This window comes from Staurois parvus, unplaced genomic scaffold (genome assembly GCF_062004578.1).
Source record: "Staurois parvus isolate SC_StPar_1 unplaced genomic scaffold, SC_StPar_1.0 ptg000116l, whole genome shotgun sequence".
Taxonomy (NCBI): Eukaryota; Metazoa; Chordata; class Amphibia; order Anura; family Ranidae; genus Staurois; species Staurois parvus.
Window position 1 is genome coordinate 4,475,431 of NW_028317912.1, and position 18,346 is coordinate 4,493,776.

At 44.5% G+C, this 18,346-nt stretch overlaps 1 protein-coding gene and 1 long non-coding RNA gene across 4 annotated transcripts in view; one reads left to right on the top strand and one right to left on the bottom strand.

Moving 5' to 3' along the window:
• The window catches only part of FBXO25 (F-box protein 25), a 51,690-nt gene extending 43,169 nt beyond the window's left edge, over positions 1-8,521 (bottom strand). For all 3 annotated transcript variants that reach the window (XR_016311951.1, XM_089671967.1, XM_089671966.1), the window contains exon 1: positions 8,371-8,521. The gene's annotated coding sequence lies outside the window, so the exon portion shown is untranslated. The remainder of the gene's footprint in view (positions 1-8,370) is intronic.
• Positions 8,522-8,652: 131 nt separating this feature from the next.
• LOC149467291 (uncharacterized) overlaps positions 8,653-18,346 on the top strand; it is a 34,401-nt gene continuing 24,707 nt past the window's right edge. Inside the window, exon 1 of the long non-coding RNA XR_016311974.1 lies at positions 8,653-8,722. This is a non-coding gene — a long non-coding RNA (uncharacterized LOC149467291). The remainder of the gene's footprint in view (positions 8,723-18,346) is intronic.

The following is an 18,346-nucleotide window of genomic DNA, read 5'->3' on the forward strand; positions in this document are numbered from 1 at the left end:
TATCAAAAGGAGGCCGGGGGATGGCGGGGGTGGGTCAGAGTACAACTGCACAGCGGGAGAGACCGCACATAACACATCTCTGTGTTGACACGGGGGTCTGGCATTACATTTTTTTTTTTTTTTAAATGCACCGAGTTCAAAAACTGAACATATATACCCAGCTTAAGGTGGATCTTCACACAGGCCTCCCCATTTTTTTTTTAACCCCTGTCTACCTGATTGCGGCTCCTGCATAGTTAAGATACTCACCCGCCCAGCAGATCCAGCATTGTCTTGCAGAGATCCTCTTCTCTTCAGTCCCCCACTAGGTCCTCTACCACCATCTTCTTGCATGATGTCATTCAGAAGCTGCCAGCTCTTCCAGTTTTAGCTGCTGGTCTCCTGATAAGGAGTAGCTAGGCCTGCCCCCCTCCTCCTTTCTCAATATACCTCCTGGGATATTTGACGTACATATCACAGAAAACACAGCGGGCAAAGTGTATGTCATTTGCCTAGGTGAGCGATGTGCATGGGGGGGGGGGGGGGGGAACCCATGATGAAGGGAACATCTGGTGAAATTTCCTATATATGGTCACAAGTGCTGTAGAAAAGGTTGTCGTGGCTTAATCGGAGTAGGTATTTTCACTGATATTGTGTAAGAGGTTCATAACTTCCAGACAGATCTATGTTCTGTAAATAAATAACCATGGAATTATGATTGTATTGTTAATATTTAATAAGAGGTTATTTCTTGTAATGACAGATGGGTTTAGTACTTGCCAACCTACTGATATGTTGTTATCTAGGAAAATAAGGATCTAAACCAGCACACCTTGGTATAGTGATCATCTTGTCCTTTATTCACATAGAGTAACAGGCATCAAAGGGCTTGGACGAGATGATCACTATACCAGGCTGTTCTGGTGAAGATCCTTATGTTCCTATGATTGCATGGTGGCACCCCTCTACTCCTTTCCCAACAAGGACTATGCCTCCCGGGATATGTGAGGTACATATTCCAGGGGGAAGAGCAGGCAAAGTGCATGTCATTCGCCTAAGCGGGTGAAGTTCATGGGGGAGGGGGATCCAGAGCTTTTTTATTTAAAAAAAAAGAAAAGTACCGGTAGATTAAAATAATTTTAAAAAGCCCAATTTGAACAGCAAAGGGGAAGAGGTGTGCATTGGAGGGGGGGGGGGGGTATTAAAAAGGTAAATAAAAAACCCTATTTGCACAGCAGAGGGGAGGAGGCGTGGAGAGGAAGCAACTTTAATTTTAGAGCGATGATCGGTTTTAAGGCGTGTCCTTTGACAGGAAAAATCTGGAGCCAAACAACTTCTCTGCTTGCCATGTCAGAATTTGGGAAATGTGCCCATGGTGAAATTTTCTATATATGGTCACAAGTGCTGTACAAAAGGTAGTCATAGCTTAATAGGATTAGGTTGAGTAATATTTAAGAACAGGTTATTTCTTGTAATGACAAATGGGTTAAGTACTTATCAAAACTAATGATGTGTTGCTACCACAAACTAGGAAAATAAGGATCTTCACCAGCACATCTTGGTATGGTGATCATCTTGTTCTTTATTCACATAGAATAATAGAATAAGAGGCATCACTGGGCCTGGACAAGATGATCGCTATACCATAGTGTGCTGAAGATCCTGATTTTCCTATGGTTGACAGGTCATCTATGGTGGCGTCATCCTCCAGGGAATGCATTAACAGAGAAGTATTTTTTTAAATCATAATTATCTAGATCAGGGGTGGGCAACTGTGGCCCTCCAGCTGTTGTAGAACTACAAGTCCCATGAGGCATTGCAAAACTGACAGTTACAAGCATGACTCCCAAAGGCAGAGGCATGATGGGACTTGTAGTTCACCAACAGCTGGAGGGCCACAGTAGCCCACCCCTGATCTAGATGGATGCAGCATCGATTTGATACTGCATCTGTCCCCCACCAGCTCTAAGGGTGAGAACTGTGCGGTCAACATGTAGCAGATCGCTCATTCTCCCAGGCGCTCTTAGCAGAGAGAGGTGACAGTCAGTCATCACTGTCTGCTCTGCCCCCCCAGCGTTCACTGGAATGGCTGGCTTAGGCACCAGTCCAGGCTTCTGGGTGGATCCCGACCATATGGTCGCAATCTTTCCTCAGCCTGGACTGGCTCTGTGTCATTAACGGACAGCAGGCATTAGCCTGCTGCCAGTTGAAAACAGGTCACAGGAGTGCAAAATGAATTGCACTCCTGTGATCCAGAGGAGAAGTAAAGCCAAAAGAGCTTTGGCTATACTTCTCCTTCAAGGTAATCAAAACAAAAAAAACACCTAGACTTTAGAAGTGAAGAGATGGACACTGCTCAGCCAACACCAAGGGGTTTATTTACTAAACCTGGTTGACTCAGAATCTTGTCCACTTCTGCATAAAAACCAATCAGCTTCCAGGTTTTATTGCTGAAGCTTAACTGAACATGCTGAGGTTAGAAGCTGATTGGCTACCATGCACAGGTGCCCAAGATTCTGAGTCAACCAGGTTTAGTAAATAAACCCCCAAGAGTCAGCCGGTATGGCCAGATCAGTGGCTGTGGCCATAACTCAACATTGGACTCCTTGGGTCAAGCAGCGTCCATCTCTTCATTTGTATAGGCTGACACTGGAATCACTCAGACACATGCTCCCCTCTTCTCACTTGCTGGTGGGGTGATCTTTTTCCTTCCATCCATAGCTCGGAGCGGTGCCATAAGGTATACTTTTTCGCCTAAACTTTAGAACCACTTTAAGAGACAAATCTTCCCAAGCTACAGAGAGAGGAAATCCTTGCAGGAGATAAAAGGGACTACACTGGTGCCTGGATGTATCAGGCATGTAAAGATCCTACTGGAAGATAAGAAAAAGAAAAGGACGTGTAAGCTTTGTGCATTACCTTACACAAAATCTTTTATTTGAAAAATAAAATGTGTACTCACAAACGCCAAGTAAAATCAAGCATGTCATGACTCTCAATGGTCTATAGTCCGGAGTGCTGTGCGAGTCCCATACACAGAGATAAACATTCAGATCATGGCTGACACATTTCGAGGGAAGATCCCCTCTTTCTCAGAGCCAAAGCATCAGCCATGCTCTGAATGTCCATCTCCATGTATGGGACTCGCACAGCACTCCTAACTATAGACCATTGAGGGTCATGACATGCTTGATATTACTTAGTGTTTGTGACTACAGCTTTGTCAGACTGACCTGAATTGATACATCGATTCACAAAGATTTTTCCACATATGCAAGATCCGATCCTGACAGTGCAGGAGGGTTTTATCCTTTCTATGTAAAGATCCTAGTCTGAACCCAAACAAGCAAACTCGTCCAGAAAACTGTCACTGTGTACAGACACAGTCAATCATCTGAGGCCGCTGCATTTCCCGCCCCACACATATACATGCAGCAGCTGGGCATGCCTTGACCTACTTATGATTGGCCCAGTACAGGAACAGATTCCTGGCGGGCTCACTCAGGTGAGTTCAGACTATGATCCCGAACACAATTGTGCTCATCCTCATCCAGTAGACTCCACTCCCTGCTCTGTTCATGGATATTACCCTTTATTACATGTTAACATTAACATCACCTCTCACCAGTTACTTATTAACAAAGCATACGTAATCATGGAAAGTCTTTGTGTAAGGAAGCTGAGAATCCATTAAAAACTCTGTATTACAGAAATGCTGATGTGTCCAGTCAGCAAAAGACCAAATATTTTGGGACCCCATCAGGGAAACTTCTCTGAACCCTGCCAAAAACTTTCCTTGACTATAAACTAATCAATTCAAACTAAATGCACACCTACTTTGCCCATCACTTCCACCTTAACCTCCCTGGCGGTATGATTATTTCAGATTTTTGGTGCTGAAAGCGGTACCATTATTTTGCATGGAAATTTGGCGTTTTATATTGTAGGCCTGTAATTCTTAGGAATAACTCACTGAAATCTGTCTGAACAAGAGTCTAGTAAACATCCCGGGTATGATAAAATTTGAAACACAAAATCATAAATTATAATTTAATAAATAATCATAAACAATAATAATAATATAATAAATTTAATTCAATAATATAATCAAACCAAAAACACTGAAATTTGAAATATAGCGCCAAGTTCGCACATCACAAAGTCGCAAAATCGTTTTCAGTGTCTGATGACGAATTTCCCCACGAATCATTATCACTCAATTCTGCAAGTGGTTCTGATTTACTATCACTGTTCTCAAACCGCTTTTGACCTAAAGGGACTCTTTTGGACGCCATGGACATTTCTCAGTTTCCAGGTAGAAAGAACAGTAAAAATGCAGGCAGGGCACAGGACAAAACACTCGGGACAAAATGTATGTGAAATGGTTTGATACAGGAATGTTTTACTATGTGATTTTAGTGAATATCACTTTTTGTCATTTTCAAATTTCCCGCCGCTCCGTCCCCGTACGTTCCGACGCTTTCAGGGGACGAACCCAGATGACAGATGCTGGCATCCACCGGATTACATTGCCGGGGACACTGGAGGGGGGACACCACGGGAGCGCAGGACAAGGTAAGTGATCGAGGGATCGCGGAGCAACGCCGCATGGTAAGCCCGAATGTAGCTCGGGGTTACCACTTGTGGTACTGAAACTTTACCCCGAGCTACACTCGGGAATACCGCCAGGGAGGTTAATGCCATGAAATTTTGAAAGGGGGGGGGGGGTTGATTCCCATTCTATGGTCACTGGACATTATTAGATTCCTGCTGAGGATGAAAGCCACATGGACTAGACTCCAAAATACCCAAAAGAGAAGCACATGAAAAAACTTTTTTTTGCTAGAAAATTACTTTGAACCCCAAAACATTATATATTTTTTTAAAGCAGGGGCTCTAGAGAATAAAACGGTGGGTGTTGAAATTATTTACGTCACACAGTATTTGCGCAGCGATTTTTCAAAAGCAAACCTTTTGGGAAAAATACACTCTTTAGAATTTGAATGCACATAAACACAATATATTGCCCAATTGTTTGATAAAATATAAAAGATGATGTTACGCTGAGTAAATAGATACTAAACATGACATGCTTTAAAATTGCGCATGCCTGTGCAATGGCAACAAAGTACATACATTTTTATTATCTATAGGTGATGATTTAAAAGCCTTTACAGGTCACCAATTTTTATTTGCAGAGGAGATCTAGTGCTAGAATTACTGCCCTCGCTCTGACATTCGCAGCGATACCTCACATGTATGGGGCAGCTGCTGTTTACATATTTGAACAGGGTCAACACAGGTGCGCGCGCGCAGGGGTGCAAGGGCGCTTTTTTTTAGTTAGATTTTTTTTATTATTTTTACACTGTCCCTTTTTTTTAATCACTTTTAATGCTATCACAGGGAATGCAAATATCATTGTCACATATTCTTTTTTGAGAAATCTGGGGTCTATCAGACTCTAGATATCTCCTCTGCCCTTACATTATCTAATCTCACCAAGATCAGTGTGATCAAATGCTTTCCCAATTTACAAATGGCACTGTTTATATCCTGCAAAACTGAAGTGATGAAATACTAATAGCTTCTGATTTCTTAGACTATAGAGATGATTGAAGTCATTCGGGTATCTGACCAGCTCTATATTCAGCCAGCGGAACTGCCAGCTGCATTCTCGGATTCCCCTGTGGGCAGGAGAGCCAAAGAAAACTGTGGAAGGCAGCAGGAGAGGGGGATATGTCCCTTCCCGCTGCTCGTAAAAACAATTCAGCAGGTAACTGGCCACTGGGTTTGCTTTTAAATGAAGGCCGACTGCCAGCTGAAAAAAAACAGTTCCAGGCTTATGCCTGTAGCTGCAGGCATGATTTCAGTATAACCACTCAAAGTCCAGCGAAGTACCAGTACATTGCTGGTCTGTATTAGGCATATATGTAACAGCAGAGAACACGGGCATACAATGAATTGGCTCTGTGGATCAATATGACCGCAATTCATTCTTTATTGGTAATGCCCATGTTGAGGGTTAGGCCCAAAAGAGTTTTACATTCAGAAACCGTGATAGATTTACATGTGAATTGTCTGGAAAGAGCTGAATTTGGGTGGGAGGCCATGTACCGTTGTGTGTATAAATTGCTTTGGCCCACAACCAATTGATACAACTCTTCTGTGAAAAACAGCAGAGGGGCTAAACACTAGTGCTGGCAGTGAACGGGGCCGATCCTGATAACTTTACGTTTTTGGGGACACTATACAAAGGAGGCACTAGTATAGTTCTGTACGTGATCAATATATTGATCCGTACAAACTCTATACTAGTAATGGGGGTGATCAGCGACCTATAGCGTGAGTGTAATGTTGTGCGGGCAATCTAACACTAGCTGACCCTGGCTGGGAGGGGTGCTTACTGACCCTGACGCTATCTGATGTTGCTAGTGGCAGCAATGCAGTGATCAGTGAAAAATTCTATATACTGACACTGTACTAATGGCACTGGTTGGATGACGGGGTGATCAAAGGGTTAATAGGGCGATCAAAGGGTTAAATGTGCTACTCTAACGTGTGTGTGTGTGTGTAAAATTTAATGCTTTTACTCGACTCCGTGTTCTTTTCTTTGGACCGACGGGTGGGGGCAGTGGGGGGCGCAGACGCACACCCCAAAATAGGAAGTGACGCAAGATTACGTAGCTTTGCCAAGAGCTGCTGCTCGCCCGCAAAATGCAGGTAAGTGGTTGGCAAGTAGTTTAAAAAAAACTCTTAAAACTTTTTTTTTTAAATTCTCAATATGGTATTTTAAATTTTTTTTTAATTATATTTTTATCAGAATAGTACAATGTCACCATAGTAACATTGAACTACTGTGGGGGGTGATCAGGGATTTTTGTTTTTTATACTTCGCTTTGCAGGAGAAATAAACTGAACTGTCATGAATGATTTAAGTTTTGACAGCTCAGGATAGTGGTCTGTGATTGGCTGGAACTGGTCACATGGTACAGGGTGCTGTGATTGGCCCCATGTATCATGTAACAGCTGTGGGCCAATCACAGCTCACTAGGAAAAGGAGCAAAGCGGTTATGATAGATATTGATTCATAACAGCTTTGCTTGCTACGTGATCACATGATCACCGGGACACAGTAGTTGCGAGGGGGGAGCGCTGCACGCCCCTCTTGGGTGCACAGTGTCCCCCTGTGTTAGTACAGCCAGAGCGATGGGTACGTCGCTTTGCCTGTAGCTGCCGCTCTGCCGTAGTACATTGCGGGCGGTAAGCGGTTAAAGTAGAACAGAAAGCGGTAATAAACCCAAAAGCAAACATTTATTGTATTGCAGCTTACCATTTCTTAGCTGTGATAGCTGTATTAGTTTTCTTTTTTTTAGGCTCTATTTTCATCTGGTGATCCAACCAGTAAGTCTGTGGTTTTTCAAAAGAACAAATTCTCCAGCAGAATGTGTCAGTGGATTGGACAAACCACTAACACTCCCCTCCCACGAGACAGACAATGCTGCTGTCCAAAGGTGTCTGTTGCTCTAATACAGGAGGTGTATCACTGGCCAGATCACCAGGTGATAACAGAGGGGGAGAAAAAAATCCTAAAAAAAAAGAAAAACTAATGTGGACACCACATCTATTGATTGGTAATCTGCAATATATTACATTTTGGGTATTGGGTTTAAAGGAGAAGTGCAGACAAAGCCCTTTTGGCTATATTCCTCCTGTGGATCACGAGTTCAGTTTGTTCTGCATTCCTGTGACCCATTTTCAGCTGACAGTGGATTGAAGCCCGCTGTTGGCTGACGTCACTCAGCTGGTCCAGGCTGCTGGGGAAAGATCCTGATTTAAAGTCGGGATCCACACCAGAGTCTGGAGCAGAACCTGGCTCAGCCTGTCAGTGATCTGCTGAGAGCCTGAGACAGCTGCACCCTTCACAGCCCAGTGCTCCAGTTAGAGCAGAGAGCGGTAACTGACAGTCACTGCGGGCAGGGGTGGTGAGAACAGTGATCAGAGCAGAAATCGTCCAATGGGGACCCTAGTTGTGGGAACTCACATTGGAGGGATCTCCTCTCACTTTCTGTTGCAGCTATAGGCCAGGAAGTGAAGGGAAATCTCCTCCATGAAACACAGAGTGTAAAAAAGACAGGGGTTATAACCCTCCTTAGGGAAAAAGAAGCTTAGCCTTCAGCCGTGTAATCCCTGTGTGTCTGCCAATCACAGATCATGGATGTCACTGACAGGAGTGGAATATTCCAATATATCAGTCTATCTCCCCCATCACTGGGCAGAACAGCCTCCCACCACTGGATCAGGGGTTCCTGAGGTACACTGGTGCCAAGGACCGTGTAGTACCATCATGAGCCAGCACAGCAGTCCCTGCCCTCTACCCAGTCACCTCCTTACCCGCACTCCTCTCTCCTCCGCACTTACGATCGCTCCTCACCGCTTGTTGCCGGAAGTCTTTCTGTTTCTCACACAATATGCTAAAGATGCCACTTTCCCCGCCCATTATTGTGCCCATTGGTGGTCAGGGAATGACGCGACCCAGCCACCCGCAGATGCTCGAGAGCTCGGAGAGGATTGGCGGAGAGTCATAGTCAGGTGACTCAGACCACGTGTGTTTGTTTTGATTTTGCGGACCCCGAGCAGCTGATGTGGCACGGGAGGGGTTGGGGAGGAGCGGGCGCCATGATGAGGATGGAGGGGAAGGGTTGCTCTTTTTACCGCCCACATGAGGGTGAGGAGGCGCCTCGGTGTAAGTCTAGGTTCACATCTATGCATTTGCAGAAACGCATTTAACATGATTTCCTATAGGACAGGTTCACATCTCAGCGTTTTTATCCAGTGCGTTTGTTGGAAAGGGCCAGGGACCCTTTCATTCTAGGTTCACATCTGTGCGGGTGGTGCTGCTGCTGCGGATCCGCTCGAAAATCCGTGCAGAGGAATGGCATTGGAAAACGCAACCATACTGAGAACCAAGGTTCCTGTGCGGGCTGTGTTTTCAAAAGAAGTGCAGGGACTTCTTCTCTGCGTGTCATGACACGGGAGTCCATTCAAATGAATGGGCTCTCGTGCCCGTGCAAAACGCAGCCAGCACGGCCGCATATATGTGAACCGGGGGTTAGACACGAAACGTATTTTTGGTTCTGTATAATTCAATGGAGGTGCATGTAGTGTGTTTTGCATTTTATTCTGCCCAGCAACAAAGTGAGGGAAAAAAACCCCCACAAAACGCATGTGCAAAAACACACCACAAAAAGCACTGCAGAAATGGATCAAACGCAAACTGCGTAGGTGTGAGCCTAGCCTAAGAGGACATCATTGCAATACAGCTACGGCCTATAGGGTGATGTAGGGTGGATTGTACTACCCAGACTGCTGAACACTGATTACATCTCTGTACCTTACACCAAGAAGGAGAAAGACTGTACCCACAGAGTGAAATGAAAGTTGAACCTTTTGCTGATGCCCCCATGGCAGCATACCTGTGATAAGCTCCGCCTTGAGCTCCTCCCTCAGGACCTGTGAATATTATAAAAGAAAGACTAAAGGGTCCCCCAGCATTCTCCTTTTTTTCCCCTCTTACCTCATGGTCAGTGAATGGAGGTCGAACGTCCTTACCTCTGCCGTGAGCAGCTTCTGTCTGGGTTCAGCCTCTCCGAGTCGCAGTCCCTATTCTTGGGCAGCTAAACAGGCTAAAACTATAGGGAGTCCCTTCTGAGGGTGTTTTGGGACAGAAGATGTTTCTTAACCTAGAACACCATGCCTGTTAACGTGTACAGGGCGTCCGCAGGAGCCTGGGACAGAAGGAGCAGCCATGCCTTTCCTTTTACTATTTTTCCTTTTCTGTTCCATTTTTTCCTTCCTATTTCTTGTGGCTTCTTTCTTAAGCTCTATTGTTTTTTTGTTTTTTTTTCTCCTTCTCCACTTGTTGAAAGACCACTGTGCCTTCTTTTTCTTGTGTCTGTCTTACCTGTTCAATGTCTTTATAGGGGCCGGTGCGTGTTACACGCCCGCACTTGTGTCCTCAGCATCTTCCTGCCCATGGTGCACAGGCGTCCTGAGTTCAGACAGGTAGCTGGGACCTAGCACCACCAATTGGCACATGCGTGATGCAGCCAGAGGTCATGGTAGACACCTTTGATAAGGGCAAATGTACCCCTTTTTTGCCCTTACTGCAATTTTCTTTGAGAGAGGTGGACATTATCCACTTTTCTCCACCCCTCTCCACAATGTATTCCCCAGAAGTAAAAGTATGGCCTCCTGCTGTCTTGGGAAAGGTTGACTGTGCCTGAGAGCTCCTGGAAGTACAAAGGCATCCACCTGCAGTATCTTTTTTCTCCTTTCTCCCATCTTTTGTGTCTCTTTTTGGGAGAGCAATTTTACCTTTATCTTTCTTGTAGCTGCTCCTTCAGTTCTTCACTGAACATGAGCTGTTCCCCGCCCGAACAGGACACTCCTTTACTTTTAAGGTAAGGGCCTTTGGCTGGGTATTTAATAAAAAACAAAAAGTGTCCTTACACTGGTACATTTTTGTATTTTAGCCTTGTACACCAGAAGAGGTCTAAGAGGACATCCAGGCGCCATGAGGAATCCAATGAAGGCAGCCTAAGCCAAGATTGATCCTCTAGATCCAAATATTATTCTAATGGTGAGCATTCATCCACAAAGAGACAGCGGCCATCACGCTTCCCAAGTCTCAGACCTCAGAAATGCCTGGAATGCAGGGCCACCTCTTTACCAGATAAATTAGTCTGCAAAGACTGTTTCAGGGACTGCCACAGAAAGGGATTTGGAAGGCCGCAGGTGGCTGGCCTACTTAAAAAAGTTGTTAAGGATTTGCAGGTGGAACCAGTAGCAGCTATACTGACGCAGAAACGAATGCAGCTTCCTCAGGAAGAAATAGCAGACACAGTGCTTCTAGGCCCTTCCATTGGCAAACCTTTTCACCCCATGGCAAATCATCAATCCAAACAGAGGGGCGATATCGATCCATCAGAAGATTCTAACCACTTGGGGTTCAGTTTTTCTCTTGTACAGCCTTATGTCCAGGCAATCAAACTTGCCATTGGTTGGGAAGAGTCCAAATCCTCAATGAAGAAATCTAAGAGTTACTTCTCTTTTCTTAGGAAACAAATATATTTCTTTCTTCTGATGGATTAAATCAGAGATGTTATAAAAGAAGAGTGGAGAAAGATGGAGAAAAGATTTTCTCTTAATTGAGTGGGCAAGCTATATCCACAATCAGAAGCAGACTCCAGAATGTTAGATGGTCCTCGAGCAGTGGATGCAGCGGTGGTCCGTTCAGCAAAAAACGTGACGCTTCCCATGGATGACTCAACCTTGTTGAAGAACTCCCTAGACAGATGAATAGACCTCAATCTCGAAGGCTTTTCAGATAGCCGGGAATGCCTGTAAGCCAGCGATTGCATTGATGTCTGTGTCCAAAACTGTATGGGTATAGACCGACCATATAGAGGCTTCTATTCAGCAGGGAGTCCACAAGGAAGACATAATCAAGGCTCTAGTTGAGTTCAAACTTTCAGCAGACTTCACTGGCAATCGATATGATCAGATGCTCTACAAGGGCGATGCTACATACCATGATGGCAAAGAGAGCCTTATGGTTAAAGCCGTGGGCGGCGAACAGAGTGTTAAAGAAATTGGTGCAGAATCCCTTTTGACGGCAAGGCACTGTTTGGAGAGAGATTGGAGAAGGCCATCTCCCAGGTTACAGGGGGAAAGCAAGCCTACTACCCCAAGACAGGAGCCAGGCTACAGCATTTCACAAAGATTTGGATGCGAAAATGCAAGAATCCCTGGGTGGTCTCGACAGTCCGGTTTGGACATTTCTGCAGAAGCAATTAAATTTCTAGATTCTCTGCAGGCTCTGCAAGTGGCAATTCCGGTTCCAACGTTGGGAAGATTTTCGAGTTTCTACTCAAACCTTTTTTTGGTTTCCAAAAGGAATGTCGGTTGGAGGCCTGTAATAGACCTTAAAAATTAAATCATTACATACTCTTGGAAAGCTTCAAGATGGAGTCTCGGCAGACTATTATCCATGCTGTCCAACCTGGGGACTGGATATTGTCTTTTTATTCTCAAAATGTCTACCTACCCATATCTATACTCCTGCCATTTCAGTACTGGCCCCTCTGTGAAAAGGTGGTCCTCAGGGTATATCACTACCTGGACAATGTTTTACTACTACCAGAGAATCCATTCCAACTAGCAGAACACAGTGATTCTACTTTTCAACCCTGGCAGAGTCGGTTGGATGATAAATCATGCAAAATGTCCTTACCCCAACACAGCAAATTATTTATCTGTTCGACACCTCAAAGGGGACAGTTTCCTACCTCAGAAGATGATGACCATCATTCAGAAAATGAAGAGAGTGAGGACATGGTCTTGTCTGATGACCTCAAACTGCTTGAGCTTGATAGGGGTCATGTCCGCATGCGTCCCAATGCTTCTATGGGCCCACTGGCACCTGAGGCATTTTAAGCTGGAGTTTCTAAGGCAGTGGCACACTATCTGTCCCAGTCCTTACAGCTAACAAGTCTGATGCACAGGGCACTGCATTGGTGGACAAAGAAAGAAATGCTTATGAGGTTACATCCATTAGGGCACATCTTCTGGACCCATGTTACCACAGACACCAGTGCAATTGGCTTGGGGGCACACTGCAACCATGTCTCAATTCAGGGAAGATGGGCTTTCCATGCAGCAGAAATCATCTCAAATATCTTGGAGATTTGAGCAGCCTACCTTGCAATGACAGTTCTGGTGTTTCAAATCAAAAACAGGCCAGTGCTGCTACGACTGGACAACAGAGCGGCGGTCTCATACATTCAACGTCAAGTGGGAACCCACTTCCCACCCCCAAACCCCCCTCCTATGACAGCGTATCGGGTTCCTCTGTCTCCGCAGTCGCTGTCACTTTTGTAAGCACTGTAGCTCTGCAGAGCTCAAGCTTATGCTGTGCACTCATAAGCAGAGGGTGTCCATGACTGTAAAGAATAAAAGAATAAATCCTGCTTCCAAAGAGAGTCTATATAAAAGCTGTGTGATGGCAATTTCATAACATAATCACTGTAAAACCACTGTCTTGTGTAAATAAAAGATTACATCCAACCTGTACTTAGTTACATAGTCTGGCTGAAAAAAGACAAAAGTCCATCCAGTTCAGCCATTAAAAAAAAATAATGCAGGCCTTTTTTAAAGCAATCAACTGAGCTGGCCAGAACCAACCTTGAGGGAGTCTAGTCCACATGTTCACAGCTCTTACTGTGAAGAAACCTTTCCGTGTTTGGAAATTACATTTCTTTTCCTCCAAACATAACGAGTGCCCCCTTGTCCTCTGTGATGACCTCAGGGTGAATTGCTCTACACCAAGCTCACCATATCAACCACTGATGTATTTATACATGTTGATCATATCCCCCCTTAATCTCCTCTTCTCAAGAGAATCAATTCAGTTCCTCTACTCTTTCCTCATAGCTGAGCTCCTCCATGCCTCTTATCAATTTGGTTGCCCTTCTCTGTACTTTCTCCTGTTCCCCAATGTTCGTTTTGTGAATTATTGCCCAGAATAGTGCCCATATTCCAGATGAGGCATTACTAATGATTTGTACAGGGGTAATATGATATCTCTCTCTGGAGTCTATACCTCTTTTAATACAAGAGAGGATTTTGCTCGCTTTAGAAACTGCAGCTTGGCATTGCATGCCATTATTAAGCTTGTGATCTACCAGAACTCCCAGATCCTTCTCCACCATTGATTCCCCCAGTTGTACTCCCCCTAGTATGTATGATGCATGCATATTCTTAGCCCCCAAGTGCATAACCTTAAATTTATCAACATTAAATCTCATTTGCCACATAATTGCCCAATTAAACAGTGCATTGAGGTCAGCTTGTAAATTGGAGACATCCTGTAAGGACGTTATTCCACTGCACAGCTTGGTATCAGCTGCAAATACTGAAATGGGATTTTTAATCCCAGACCCTATATCATTTATAAATATATTAAAAATGTAAGGGTTCCAACACTGAACCTTGGGGTACACCACTGATGACCCCAGACCATTTAGAGTATGAATCATTAACCACTATTCTTTGAATACAATATTTTAGCCAGTTTTCTATCCATTTACATACAGATTTTTCCAAGCCTGTAGACTTTACACATTAGCCATGTGTGGGGAACTGTGTCAAACGCTTTTGCAACATCCAAGTATACCACGTCCACCGCCACCCCTCTGTCCCAAGGTTTTGCTCACCTCAAAAAAGAAATCAGATTTGTTTGACAACTTCTGTCTTTCATGAATCCATGCTGTCTGTTGCTTAAAATATTTTTTTCCAACAAGGACTTATCTATGTGGTCTTTCATTAAACTCTCCAGTATCTTCTCAACTATAGAAGTTAAATTAACAGGTCTATAATTACTTGGTAAAGATTTTGACCCTTTTTTTTAAATATAGGCACCACATTGGCCTTACGCCAATCCAGTGGTACTATGACAGTCATTAAAAAGTCCCTAAAAGGCTTTGAAATGACAGAGCTCAATTTTTTAAGGACCCGTGGGTGTATGCCCTCCGATCAAGGTGCTTTATTCACCTTTACTCAGTCTAAATATTTATGGATCATACCAATTGTGAGCCAATGTGAATCATCTGGAGCTGTGTCAATACCATGCTCATTATGGACAAGAGCTCCCCCATGCTCCTTTGTATACACAGAGCTGAAGAAGGTATTTAATAAATTTGCCTTCTCTTTGTCCCCAGTCACCCACTCTAGATTATTTTGTAAAGTTCCTACATGCTCGGACCGGACCTTTTTGTTATTAGTATATTTGAAGAATTTTTGGGGGTTGGTCCTGCTATCTTTTGCAATCTATCGTTTGTTTTCAATTTTTGCGGCCTTTATTTCCTTTTTGCATATTCTGTTATATTCTTTGTAATGTTTAAACGATGATAGTGTTCCTTCATTTTTATATTGAATAAAAGCTCTTTTCTTATTATCTATTAGCTTTTTTAACTTTGCCCGTAAGCCACATAGGTTTGATTTTTAGCATTTTAAACTTGTTGCCCATGGAAATATATTTTGCAGTGTGTTCACATATAGTCTTTTTGAAGAACTCCCATTACTGTGTTGTGTTCATTGATGCCAATTTTCCCTCCCAGTCTAAGTCTTGGAGAGCAGCTCTCAACCTTGAAAAATTAGCTCTCTTAATATTGAGCATTTTTATTTTTCCCGTATGTGCTCGCTGTTTACAATAAATGAAATCATGTTATGGTCACTGCTACCTAGATGTTTTTATATGGACATTCGTAATAAGCTCTGCATGGTTTGAGATTACCAGGTCCAGCAGAGCATCATTCCAAGTAGGGGCCTCTATGAACTATACCATAAAATTGTCCTGTAGCAGGTTTAAAAATGTTTGCCCTTTAACTGTTCCTGCAGTACCATTACTCCAGTCAATTTCCAAGTAGTTAAAATCCCCCATTATTATCACTGTTACAGCCCTTTCGATCTGCGCAAGGAGCTGAGTCTCCACCTCCTCAACACTGGGAGGCTTATAACAAACTCCAATGATTACCTTTGTAGTACGCACCCCCATGTGCAGTTCCACCCATAATACTTCAGCCTCATCACACTCTCCATCAACTAGGTCCTCTTTCACACTCACTCTGAGATCACTTCTCACATACAGATGGACACCACCATCTTTCCTATTTAGCCTGTCTCTCCGAAAGAGAACATAACCAAGAATATTAATGGCCCAGTCATGTGAAGAGTGAAGCCAAGATTCAGCAATACCAATTAAATCACAGTTCTCTTCATACACCAAAGCTTCCAACTCAACTATTTTGCTTGGCAGAACTCTGGCATTAGTGAACAAACACTTTAATTCATTGACACCTTGTTCACACGTATTTTGCATATTTTTTATTTTCATACAAATGGTACTAATTCCACTGGTTGTTTGTAACATGGGAACCTTCTTATCTGCCATAGCCTTCCCCCCATCTTTCCCCATTCTGCCCACCAACAAGTACTGACCCCTTTCTGATCTGTCTACCCCATTATAATCTCATTCTCCCTCCCCCCTTGATCCTAGTTTAAATACTCCTCCAGCCTTCCCATAAACCTCTACCCTAGCACAGCAGATTCCCTTCCATTTAGGTGCAAACCATCTCTAGCATATAGGTTGCACCCCAATGAAAAGCCAGCCCAGTGCTCTAGAAACCCAAAATCCTTCCTTCTTACACCAGGTCTTCAGCCATGCATTTAGTTCCCTAATCTCCCCGTCTTCCTGAGTTGCGTATGGCACAGGTAATACTTCAGAGAATATTACCTTGGAGGTCCCTCCCTTCAAATTGCAGCCTAGTTCTTTAAATTGATTCTTAAGGAGCAAAAAATGCCAGACACAAATGTGTGCTCTACAGCAAGTTATATAGGGCCTGTATCACCTGTGACCAATTAACCCCTCCCCTTAATTAGCAGACTGAAGGAAGACAAGGAAAGGAAGGAAAAAAATGCTATTTAAAAAGTGATTTAACCACTTGCCTACAGGGCACTTATACTCCCTTCCTGCCCAGACCAATTTTCAGCTTTCAGCGCTGTTGCACTTTGAATGACAATTGCACGGTCATGCAACACTGTACCCATATGAAATTTTTATAATTTTTTTGAGACCGATAGAGCTTTATTTTCATGGTATTTAATCACCTCCTGGGTTTTTTATTTTTTGCTAAACAAACCAAAAACAACTGAAAATTTTGAAAAAAAAATTTTTTTTTCTTTGTTTCTGTTATAACATTTTGTAAATAAGTGATTTTTCTCCTTCACTGATGTGCGCTAATGAGGCTGCAGTGATGGGCACTGATAGGCTGCACTGATGGGCACTGATGAGGAGGCACTGGTAGGTGGCACTGATGGGGATTGAGAGGCATCACTGATGGGCACTGAAAGGCAGCACTCATATATGGCACTGATAGGCGGCACTGACTTGCACTGTTGGGTGGCACTGATAGGTGGCACTGACTGTCACTCATAGGTGGCACTGATAGGCGGGCACTGACTGGCATTGATAGGTGGCACTGAAAGGCAGCTCAGATGGGCACTGATATGTGGCATTGATGTGCACGGGTAGGCACTGATGGGTACTGGCAGGTTGCATTGATGGGCAATGACAGGTGGCATTGATGGGCACTGACAGGTGGCACTGCTGGGGCTACACTGATCATTAGGGCATACTGATCATCAGTTCCCTGATGATCAGTGTAGATGTCCCCTCTGAGTAATGCCGATGTCCCAGGGACACAGCACACCATGGATCGCCGGGGTGCGCATGCGCGGTTAGAGTTGGAGGACGTTATATGACGTCCTCCCAGAACGAGAGTACCACCTTGTGCCTGTCATTTCCTTATATGGCGGGTGGGAGGCGGTTAAAAAAGTAAAAGCTTTTAGCAAGACCCAAGCTTCAATGTGAATATAAGTGGGGATGGGGGCAGCTCTGTCTGGTACAACTATTATAAAGGATATTCAGGGTTTAACATGTTGCAAACACACTGGCCCCCGCACCCCTCCCCTGATCCCCGTTGTGACACCTAGGTCTTCTCCTCCCTCTAGCTGTAACAATTGGAAAAAATGCAGCCGTGCGGGGCTCCACTCGCCCGACTGTCATCCATTCACAGAATTCTTTGCAGCTGTCGGCTTATAGTTCTCAATGAACTACCAGGGCACTGTTGCTCTACATCAGGGGTGGCGAACACGCGGCTCTCGAGCCGCATGTGGCTCCCGGCCAAAATGAATGCGGCTCTTTGCTCTTACTTCTTTGATCTTACCTGTTCCTCTATCCAGCGGCGCGCTGTCTTCCGGCTTCTGTAGTGTAGGCACTGGGCATGACAGCCGGGTGCCAAGTGCGCATGCGCAAGAAGCGGTGCTTTTTGTGAATGGTAAGGCGGTACCTGGGACACATGACAGATCCCAGAAGTCGCCGGACCAATCACAAAGCGCAAGTGCTTCTCGCTCATGCGCACTGGGCACTCTGGCTGTCATGCTGAGCGCCATTACAGAAGCCGGGAAGACAGCGCACGGCTGGATCGAGGAACAGGTAAGATCAAACAAAAACTCTGCGGAAGTAAGAGCGGGTACCTGTCAAATTCAGGTACCTGCTCCCCACCTCCCCAAAGGTCAGCAGTCATCTGTACTGTCCGCAGTCTCTGGTCATCCCTGTGCTGTCCGCAGTCTCTGGTCATCCCTGTGCTGTCCGCAGTCTCTGGTCATCCCTGTGCTGTCCGCAGTCTCTGGTCATCCCTGTACTGTCCGCAGTCTCTGGTCATCCCTGTGCTGTCCGCAGTCTCTGGTC